Below are 12,216 nucleotides of genomic sequence, written 5' to 3' on the forward strand. Positions count from 1 at the left end.
GTGCTATCTCTGAACTTTCTATCCTATCCATTGATCTGTATTTCTGTTTTTGTGCCAGTACCATACTGTCTTGATTACTATAGCACTCTAGTATAGCCTGAAGTCAGGGAGCCCGATTTGTCCAGCTTTATTTTTTCTTACTCAAGATTGCTTTGGCTATTCAGGTTCTTCTATGTTTCCATACAAATTGTAAAAAAATGTTTGTTCTAATGTGAAAAATGCCATTGATAGTTTGATAGGGATTAAATCTATAGATCACTTTGAGTGGTATAGTCATTTTCACAATATTTATTCTTCTAGCCCAGGAACATGGTATATATTTCCATCTGTGTCATCTTTGATTTCTTTAATCAATGTTTTAAATTTCAGAATACAGGTCTTTTGCCTCTGTAGGTAGGTTTATTACTAGATATTTGATTCCTTCTGTTGCAATGGTAAATGTGATTGTTTCCTTAATTTCTCTTTCTGGTCTTTTGTTCTTGTATAGGAATGCCAGAGATTTTTGTGTGTTAATTTTGTATCAAATTTTGTGTTAATTTTGTACCAAATTCATTGAGCTATAGTAGTTTTCTTGTAGCATCTTTAGGATTTTCTGTGCATAGTAGCATGTCATCTGCAAACACTGACAATTTTGGGTCTTCTTTAGTCTTATTCTTCTGATTGCCATGGCTAGGACTTCTAAAACTGTGTTGAATAATAGTGGCAAGAGTGTACATCCTTGTTTTTTTTCCTGACCATATAGGAAATGCTTTCTGTTTTTTTGAGAATATTGTTAGTTGTAGGTTTGTCATATTGCTTTTATTACATTGAGGTGTGTTCCCTTTATGCCTACTCTCTGAAGAGTTCTTTTTTTTAATCATAAATGAGTATTGAATTGTATCAAAAGCTTTTTCTGCATCTGTTGAGATGATTATATGGTTTTTATTCTTTAATTTGTTAATATGGTTTATCATATTGCTTTGCATATATTGAAGAGTCTTTCAATCCCTGAGACAAATTCCAGTTGATCATGGTATATCATAATTTTAATACGTTATTGGGTTCTGTTTGCTAGAATTTTGTTTAGGATTTTTGCATCTGTGTTCATTAGTGATTCTTTTCTGTAATTTCTTTTTCTGTGATACCTTTGTCTGGTTTTGGTATCAGGGTGATGGTGGCCTTGTAGAATGAGTTTGGGAGTGTTCCTCCTTCTGTAAGTTTTTGGAAGAATTTGAGAAGGGTAGGTGTTAGCTCTTCTCAAAATGTTTGATAGAATTTGCCTGTGAAGCCATCTGGTCCTGCACTTTTGTTTGTTGGAAGATTTTTTAATTACAGTTTCAAATTCATTACTTGTGATTTGTCTGTATATATTTTTATTTCCCTGTTCAGTCTTGGAAGATTGTACCTTTCTAAGAATTTGTCCATTTCTTGCAGGTTGTCCATTTTATTGGCATATAATCCCTTATAGTAGCCTCCTATGATCCTTTGTATAGTGTCAGTTGTGATTTCTCATTTTTCATTTCTAATTTTATTGATTTTAATCCTCTCCCTTTTCTTCTTAATGAGTCTGGCTAAAGGTTTATCAGTTTGGCTTATCTTCTCTCAAAGAACCAACTTCTACCTTTATTGATCTCTGCTATTGTTTTTCTCATTTGTATTTCATTTATTTCTTCTGTGATCTTTGTGATTTCTTTCTGCTAACTTCGGGATTTTGTTTTATGTTCTTTCTCTAGTTGTTTTAGGTGTAAGTTTACATTGTTTATTTGAGACATTTATTGTTTCTTGAGGTGAGACTGTACTGCTATAAACTTCCGTCTTTGAACTGCTTTTGCTGTATCCCATAGGTTTTGGGTTGTTGTCTTTTCATTGTTTATCTGTTTTTATGTATTTTTTATTTCCTCTTTGATTTCTTCGGGGATCTCTGGAGAATAAAATTAGCTTTATTTAGTAGTGTATTGCTTGGCCTCCACGTGTTTGTGTTTTTTACAGTTTTCCTATGATTGACTTCTAATCGCATAGTGTTGTTGTTGGACAGATGCTTGATATGATTTCAATTTTCTTAAATATACCAAGGCTTGATTTGTGATCCAAAATGTGATCTATCCTAGAGAATGTTCCATGTGTACTTGAGAAGAAGATATGTTCTGCTGCTTTCAGAAATGTCCTTTAAGTATCAACTGAGTCTATCTGGTCTGTTGTTTTTCCCTATTTATTTTCTGACTGGATATCTGTCCAGTGGTGTGATGGGGTGTTAAAGTCCCTCACTATTATTTTGTTACTGTCAGTTTACTCTGGTTTGGCTGCTACCATTTGCCTTATGTATTGAGGTGCTCCTATGTTGGGTACATAGTAAAGTAAAGTCACTCAGTTGTGTCCAACTCTTGGAGACCCTGTGGACTGTCGCCCACCAGGCTCCTCCATCCATAGGATTCTCCAGGCAAGAATACTGGAGCGGGTTGCCATTTCCTTCTCCAGGGGATCTTCCCAACCCAGGGATTGAACCCAGGTCTCCTGCATTGCAGGCAGACGCTTTAACCTCTGGGCCACCAGGGAAGCCCTGTTGGGTACATAGGTATTTACAATTGTTATGTCTTACTTTACTTTACTTCTAGGATTGATCCCTTGGTCATTACATAGTGCCCTTACTTGTCTTTTGTAACAGTCTTTATTTTAAAGCCTATTTTTGTCTGATTTGAGTGTTGCTATTCCAGCTTTCTTTTGATATTTGCACGAAATATCTTTTTTCCATTCCCTTACTTTCTTTCTGTATGTATTACTAGGTATGAAGTCCCTATGTCTTGTAGACAGCATGTATGCAAGTCTTATTTTTGTATCCGTTTTGTTTTGTGTCACTTCCATTTTGGTTGGAACATTTAATGTTTATATTCATTGTTATTATTGATATGCATGTTCCTATTACCATTTTTAAATTGTTTTGGAATTGTTTTGTGGGTCTTTTTCTTCTCTTGTGTTTCTCATCTAGAGAAGTTCATTTAGTATTTGTTATAAACATGATGTGATGGTGTTGTATTCTCTTGGCTTTTGCTTATCCATAAAGCTTTTGATTTCTCCAAACCAGAATGAGGCCTTTGTTGGGTAGAGTAATTTTGGTTGTAGGTTTTTCTGTTTCATCACTTTAATCCCACCACTCCTTTCTGGCCTGCAGAGTTTCTGCTCAAAAATCAGCTGATTACCTTATGGGGATTCCCTTATATGTTTTTGCTTTTCCTTTGCTGCTTTGAATATTTTTTCCTTGAATTTAATTTTTTAAAATTTGATTAATACACATCTTCGCACGTTTCTCCTTGGGCTTATCCTGTATGGGACTCTCTGTGCTTCTTGTACTTGGGTGGTTATTTCCTTTCCCATGTTAGGGAAGTTTTCAAATATAATATCTTCAAATACTTTCTCAGACCCTTTCTCTTTCACTTCGTCTTTTGGGACCCCTATATTTCTTTTTATTGCTTTCAAAAATTGCTCATTATTATGGGACGTGAGGACATAGAGTTGATAGAATTCTATTATTTGAATCTCTGAATTAGAATAATAATATTCTCATGTCTGGGTAGGGCTGTTTTCTTACATAAATCTTTACACTTGAATATATAATTGTCAGTCCACATTCCATATTGTGTCAATGTCACTGGTTGAAAACATTCTTCTGATTCACCTTCTTTAACGGACCTATAAAGTGTGAGATTCAAAGAAGTATAAAAATTTAAAAAACAAAAAAAGGAAAAAAAAGGCCCTCGACAAAGAATGTACAGTTTGGCTAAATTTTAGAACCCAGTGTATCTGCAGGAATCACAAGTCATAGGACCACTTTTTTGTTTAATTAAAATGATGAAGTATTTAAGAATTGACACCTCCTTAGAGGTGGTAGGTGCCACAGGCATGCTATAATTTTATTAATAGTTGTACTGTGTTGCAGATGTAAATTGACTTAGTCTGAATTCAATATGTATAATGAAGACTTATAAAAAGCTATATCAAGTTCTCAAAATCCTAGCCTATACTCTTTTTCTGAATTTAGATGGCTGTCTCCATTGACAAATCATTAGATCTAAAACTGATTCAAGAAATGGCATCTTTCTTTGTTTTTGCTTTTGTATGGTTGTCACTTCTTAACGATCATATATATTAAAAAAAAAAATAGAAATCATCCAGAGTAAGCCAATCCATCTCATTTTGCAAATTGGAAAATGAGGCTCCAAGATACAGCTTGGTAACTGTTCTGTATGGCTTGTCTTAGAATGTGGGCAAGAGCCCAAACCCTATGCAGGGACCTTGCTAGCGTGCTCCCTCACCCTCCCAAGATATACATAAGTATTTGTACACATGAGCCATTCTCCTTGGCAACTGTTCTGCTCACACATAGTTTACCTTTATCACGACTGAGAGACTGAATTGAACTGAACTGAATGAATACATTAAATTTGCCAAATGTTTATATACTTACATATGTATAAGATGAACATACTTATGTATTTATCTGCTTTTAAATACTCATCAACTTACCCATTTTCTAGAAGATGCATTTATTTATATGTTTAATCTTAGGAAGTATCCTTGAGGGAAACATTTAAGCCACCTGCAAATATAGGCTGATGGAATATATTCTTAAGATTAATACATATTAAATATATGATATATATAATATCCCTATGCATATAGGTATACAGAGGAATGCATGCACAATTATAAGCCGGCTATCAAGAAGAGTAATAAAAATGTTGATTATGTTAAGTGGCACTCTATATCAAAGTATATATTCTTAAATTTAGTTCACACAGATATTTCTAGCACCTGTTTTCTTATAGCAGATCTACAGAGCAACCCAGCTAGTAGGGTTTACTTGGATTCCTTGGGTTTACTTTGCCTGTTTGGACATTTGCAGACCCTAGGGTACTGTCTTATGTGCACAAAAAAGTCCACATGTTGGATTTACTGAACTTCAGTGCTGAGGAATGATAAAAAAAAAAAGCTCAGACCCTGTTCATTTTTTCCCCCATTTTATTCTATAAAAATTGAGCATAATAATTCAAAATACTCTCTGCTCTGTGACTATGTTAAAGGCAAAGATAGCAGAAGAGACTTGAAGGAATCAGGAACCCATTCCCTGCTATGTAAACAAATAGGCATCATTGTTCAGAATACATTCATTTTCAGAGGAAAGGGCAAGAAAATCACAGCCTTGAAAGGGTTACACGTTGATAATTCCCCCATATAGACACATCTCTCTAGTTAAAACATCCAGAGAGAAACAGAGACCTCAGAGAGCGAAGAGGGCACATTCTGGCTCATAGGGAAATGTTTTCGTAGAGATTGTTTGTGAGACATGACATTTCCATTTTGAACTGAAAGGGAGGGAAAGTTGTTATTTAAGTGGAGGTAGTGAAATTCTTTGATAAAAAAATGTGGGGGTTTATAACTGATGTGGAAAATTTGGAACCATCTCAAATGTTAGTTGTGATTATGGCATTTTAACATTAATTTTAAAAAGTGCCAAAGTGGAAGAAATAATTCCTTAGTGGGTTTGAATAAGTTTTGATTAAGGTTACCACTACTGTATAACAAAAGGAGAAAAGGGCAGCAGACGACGAGATGGCTGGATGGCATCACCAACTCAGTGAACATGAATTTGAGCAAACTCGGAAATAATGAAGGACAGGGAAACCTGGCGTGCTGCAGTCCATGGGTCTCGAAGAGTTGGACATGACTGAGCGACTCAACAACAACAACAGATACTAAGAGAAGACATATTTTGCTTGTGTCAGGCTGCTGTTGCCTCTCAATATCCATTTTCATTTTCTTTAGTAATAATAATATCCCAGCTCTTATTCCTGTGCATTACCACTGTAATGAAGGCAGAATTTCCAGACTGCTTGTAGCTCCCTGTGGCCTGTGCCTAAAATCTGGCCCCTAAGAAGTCTGTACCATTGTCAGGGGTGGTTCTGAGAAGGTCCCTTAGAATAGGGCACCTTCTTTTGCATTTCCCACCTCCTTCTCCATGAGACAGACACACGACAGCTCTGTGTCTAGCAGCTATCAAAGCTTATAGAGATGCAGAAATCTGGAAGCCTGATTTCCTGTCAACAACATGAGACTACTTTGCCAGGAGTGGACTGCCAATCTGCAAGAGCTTTTCACTGTAAAATGCTCTTTCTTGTTTTCTAATTTGAGGGTTCCCTCCCCGCTTGAAGGTACACCCATCCTAGTTAGGTGTTACTGTTGATATCTCAAAAGACACAACACTTACAGTCAGATGATAGTAGTTCTCTAACAAGTTCATAAAACAATATGAAAATTTATATTTTTATGGGGCTTTAGATTTTGAGTTAGGTTACACATGATATCTTTAAATTCCATATTCAGTCCCTATGGGAAACTGGCAATAATACAAATTTATGAAAATGCACTAAAACTTTACAGATTGTTTCCCTGGAAAAAATACCCCTCAGAAGGGAAACTCAAGTCAAGTCTGAATAAATTCCTGCTTGTAGTATCAAGAGGATTCATTCTAGCAGATAAATCTCAATTATCCACAACTAGGACTTTTTCCCTCTGGAATCTACTAAAAATACCCGTTTCTATTCTGTTGATAATACCATTTAATTTTCAGTATAGTTGCAAATCCCTATAAATGGAAGGATTTGCCATTCCTTATAGATGCAAATGAATTAGGTCATCATGCACAAAACACTATTTATATGAAAGTGAGAGCGAAGTCGCTCAGTCGTGTCCGACTCTTTTCGACCCCATGGACTGTAGCCTATTAGGCTTCTCCGTCCATAGGATTTTCCAGGCAAAAGTGCTGGAGTGGATTGCCATTTCCTTCTAACTGGGATTAAAAAACAACGCTGAATCTTGTGTCAAGACCCTCAACACTAGGATATTCGTGGATACCAATTCAATTTAATCATGCAGCATAATATATAATGCTAATGTTGACTTAAAAAGATGAACAGTGTGAGAGTTCTACTTTTATTTGGGGCAAAATGAGGACTGCAGCCCAGGAAACAGCACCTCAGATAGCTCTGAGAGACTGCTTCAAAGAGACAGTGGGGGAAGGTCAATAGGAAAGATTTTGGTGAAGCAAGAGTTAAATGCAATCACACCCTTATTTTAGGAAAGGTTTTTTGCTAATGATGAGGAGCTTATGTCACCATGAAGGGATTTAGTGCTTTTCTAGATATGAAGAGATGCAAGGATTAGGATCATGAAATAATTTCCTGAAAATATCTAACTCTCTAAAGACCTGTTCTACCAGTTTCCTTGGAGCAGAGTGCCTCCCTCTGCACCCTGAACTCCCTCAGGGGGTGTTGAAGGTCAACCGCTGCAGCAGCACAGAATTCAATTTCTGCAGAGGCAGATGGCAAATGCCCTTGGCAAGCACCAATTTGTAGTTGACATTAAAAAGAAAAACTAGCTCTGATACTAATGGGACTAGTAAAATAGTAAGATGTGGCTGTCTTATATGCAATTTGCCTGCCCCTATTAAAAAATGTTTTGCTAGAGATTTGAAATCAGTGCAAAAGATAAAAGGGATTTTTGGATTCAACTAATCTTAAATCTCTCTATAGTATGTTCACCATTATCATTAAGGTTGTTTTTTAATACTAAGAGCAGAAAATCACCATCATTTCTGATTTAACAAAGAGATCAATATTGTGATGCATATTTACATTTAAACTGACTTCAAAGACTCTATCACCACTCATGTGTTCCTTTTACTTAAAAACTTTTATCTCCTTTTTAATTACTGTGATTCTTGTGTTATTAGGAAAGGAGTAAAGTGAATTAATTCAGTTTAGTTCAGTCGCTCAGTCATGTCCAACTCTTTGCAACCCCATGAATCGCAGCATGCCAGGCCTCCCTGTCCATCACAAACTCCCGGAGTTCACTCAGACTCACATCCATCGAGTCAGTGATGCCATCCAGCCATCTCATCTTCTGTCGTCCCCTTCTCCTCCTGCCCCCAACCTCTCCCAGCATCAGAGTCTTTTCCAATAAGTCAACTCTTCGCATGAGGTGGCCAAAGTACTGGAGTTTCAGCTTTAGCATCATTCCTTCCAAAGAAATCCCAGGGCTGATCTCCTTCAGAATGGACTGGTTGGATCTCCTTGCAGTCCAAAGGACTCTCAAGAGTCTTCTCCAACACCACAGTTCAAAAGCATCAATTCTTCTGCGCTCAGCCTTCTTCACAGTCCAACTCTCACATCCATACATGACCACTGGAAAAACCATAGCCTTGACTAGACAGACCTTTGTTGACAAAGTAATGTCTCTGCTTTTGAATATGCTATCTAGGTTGGTCATAACTTTCCTTCCAAGGAGTAAGCGTCTTTTAATTTCATGGCTGCAGTCACCATCTGCAGTGATTTTGGAACCCAAAAAAGTAAAGTCTGACATTGTTTCCACTGTTTCCCCATCTATTTCCCATGAAGTGATGGGACTGGATGCCATGATCTTCGTTTTCTGAATGTTGAGTTTTAAGCCAACTTTTTCACTACTTTAATAAAATGTGACTTTTTAAAAAGTTAATTATTAAATAGAAAATCAGGGCTGTCAGCGATGTATCAGCTTTTCCTCTTGATATTAATTTTAAAGTTGATATGTCTTAAAAAAAGATAGTTGAATACTTCATGTTATATTAGTTTTATTATTTCCATTCTAAAATTAGATTAAGTTTTTTAAAGTGAAAGTGAAGTCGCTCAGTCGTGTCTGACTCTTTGCGACCCTGTGGACTGTATGTAGCCTACCAGGCTTCTCCATCCATGGGATTCTCCAGGCAAGAATATTGGAGTGGGTTACCATTTCCTTCTCCAGGGGACCTCCCGGACTGAGGGATCGAACTCTGGTCTCTCGCATTGGAGGCAGACGCTTAACCTCTGAGCCACAGGGAAGCCCTTAAGTTTTTTAAATCCCTCCCTAATTCTAAGACTGTAAAGCTTCTTAAAAACACACAGTCTCCTTATCTTTATTGAAAAATTCTGTTTACTAGTTCTACCAAAGTAAGAATTCCAGAAAAACTGGGGAAGGATTAGTAGGCATGACATTTTTTCTGTAGCTTTAAAAATAGTTAATTTTTACTTTTTTGGCAAATAAAAAACTAAATTCCTTAACATTCAAATAATTATTTCTGGTCATTCCAGTGACTCCTAATGCATATATAGATTTAGAAAAAAATACTTGTTATATAAAATGAAACATTTTTCAAGCTATGAGAACAATATTTAAAGAGAAAAACAAATGTGTATACCAGTGGTCCCCAACCTTTTTGGCACCAGGGACCAGTTTCATGGATGACAATTTTTCCATGGAGAGGGGTCAGGGATGGTTTAGGGATGGTTTCAGCACATTGCATTTATTATGCACTTTATTCCTATCATCATTAGATCAGCTCCAGCTCAGATCATCAGGCATCAGATCCTGGAGGTTGGAGACCCCTGGTGTATCTGATGAAATTTTTTGTTTCTTGACTTTTTAAAACAACTTTACTGAGTTATAACTTACATGCCGTAAGTTCTCCCACTTGAAGAATAGCAATTCAGATGCAATAATATTTAGTAAATATTGAGTCATACAACCATTTCACAGTCTGGTTTTATTTGCCAACACAAAAAGAAGTAATAATGTGGCCAAGGACCCAGGTTATTTCACATGATATTAATAGAAATCCATGTGAAAGCAAAGTGTAGTCCTGGAGAGATGGGAAACAATCTTCACTTGATAAATCAGTATACCTAATTAGAAGTTGTACTTCAGTGAATGATGCCAACTTAAATTTTATGAAGAAAACCTTATGGCCAAGTCTTGTGTAAAGATTAAAATTTTAAAAATAAAGTCAAATAGCAGACTCCTGCTTTCTAGTTCTTCATGTAATGAGCTTGGAAGGGGCCACTGTAACCTAACAATAAGCAGAGAGCTGAACAGACTGGAAAATTAGCAACTCTTTTTTGGTTCTGTAAGAAAAGTAGCCATGTACATTGTGAGAGTTGGACCAGAAAGAAGGCTGAGCACTGAATAGATGCTTTTGAACTCTTGAGAGTCCCTTGGACTGCAAGGAGATCCAACCAGTCAATCCTAAAGCGAAGCCTGGAGTGCTGCAGTGCATGGGGTCTCAAAGAGTTGGACACAACTTAGCGACTGAACAACAAGAAAAGAAAGAGGTGAGGTCAAATCACTGCCCTCAAGACTGAAGAAATGGATGACTATGATGAGTCAGGGCTTCTCAGAACAGAGATACAGAGGCAGAAACATTCTGGGAACCCAGGTTGGGGCATTGTACTTGATGAACTGCTGGAAGTTTAGTGCAGTAAACTCAAGTTTTAAACACCAGGGAAACCCAGGCACAGGAAGGTTCAAATAGTGTTGTGAGATTTACCTCTGGAACTTGACCAGATTCCCCTCAGACTTCCTGGGGGAAAGGGAAAAAGAAAATGTTCAAAATATACCTGGGGGCACTCTTCTTCCTGTCAAATCCTGCCCTCAGGAGAAACTGGTTAGATCCTGACTTCTGGGTGTTATCTGACCCTCATGTACCTTCAGAAAGGCAACACCCACCTCCAGTCTTCCTGTCCCACCTGAGTGGGGAGGAAAAACCTGAGAAAACTGAGTCTTAGCTTCCAGAGGCCTGTCAGGCTCACTAATAACTGAGACCTGGTTGTAGGATTATAGAATGCATCCCCTCCATGAGTATCTTGTTGTGCTTAGTCACTCAGTCATGTCCAACTCTTTGTGACCCTGTGGACTATAGCCCACCAGGCTCCTCTGTCCATGGGGATTCTCTGGGCTTGAACACTGGAGTGGGTTGCCATGCCCTCCTCCAGGGGATCTGTCCAACCCAGGAATCAAACTGGGGCCTTCTGCATTGCAGGTAGATTCTTCACCAGCTGAGCTACAGGAAAGCCCCCTTGTACATCTTATCACCATGAGACCAAAGGCTTATTTATGGGCTTCCCTGGTGGCTCAGACAGTAAAGAATATGCCTGCAATGCAGGAGACCCAAGTTTGATACCTGGGTTGGGAAGATCCCCTTGAGAAGGGAATGGCTACCCACTCCAATGTTCTTACCTGGGGAATTTACCAGTGTATCATGTCCAGTGAGCAATAAAAAATTATAAGGCAAACGAAAAGCAAAAAACACAATGTGAAGAGGCAGAGCAAGCATCAGAAACAGATATGGTAGGGGTGTAGCAGAGATTTCAAGCAACTATGATTAATAGAGTGAGGGGTCTCCTAGTGCAAGTAGACAGCATACAAATGGGTGAGGATCTTAAGAAAGAACCAAAAAGATATGCTAGAGATTTATAAATATATATAAGACAAATGAACACATTTCATGGGCTTATTACTGGTTAGTAGACTGGACATAGCAAAGAATCTCTGATATGGAGACTGTATGAAAAAAAATCCTCAAACCTAAAGGTAAAGAGAACAAAAACTGTAAAAGCTAGAATAGAAGATCCAAGGACTAGGAGATTAACTGCAAAAGGTTTATTATATTGGTCATGGGAATACAGGAGGAGAAGAGAGAAAGGAAAAGAAGAAATATATGATAAAATAATGCCTGAGAATTTCCCAAAATTAATGTCAGGTATCAAACCACAGATCCAAGAAGCTCAGAGAATACCAAGCATGATAAATGCCAAAATAATAAAAATACCAAATTAAAAGACAAATACACATAGCTCATAAAGCATAAAAAAACTTGTTTAGACAAAAATAGGAAAATACTGATCTTCTGTGGATTTAATATATTCCTACTTCACAAATGTAATTTTATATAAAAATGTCAAACCCAAAACCTCAAAATAGTGAAAAATGGTATATTTAATGAATAGTCCTTTTAAATGATCACATTAAAATAGAGGTGAACAAGTGTTTTTATTAAACAGTTACTGTTCCGAGTTCTGGCTCCCATGAGACCCCATGGCTGTTGATAAATGAAAGGGCCCTAATGAACTTTTAATTGATTCTCCTTGAGATGGTCTGTGCACCTGGTGAAATTCTTAGCAACATTTAAATGGTGTGAATCTTCAAGAATATAAATTGACAAGCAACTGCCTCCAAACACTGGTTATTAAAACAAGCTGATTCACACAATTCCAACACCTCCGCACTTGCACCACGTGTCTGCTTGTCATTTATTCTTTTTGTAACAAAGTAGATAAAAATAAATGAACATTTCATCTTCTAACTTTGCATTTACAGACTCTGTCCACGTGTCTTATA

Source organism: Bos javanicus, chromosome 24 (assembly GCF_032452875.1).
Source record: "Bos javanicus breed banteng chromosome 24, ARS-OSU_banteng_1.0, whole genome shotgun sequence".
NCBI classification, from domain to species: Eukaryota; Metazoa; Chordata; class Mammalia; order Artiodactyla; family Bovidae; genus Bos; species Bos javanicus.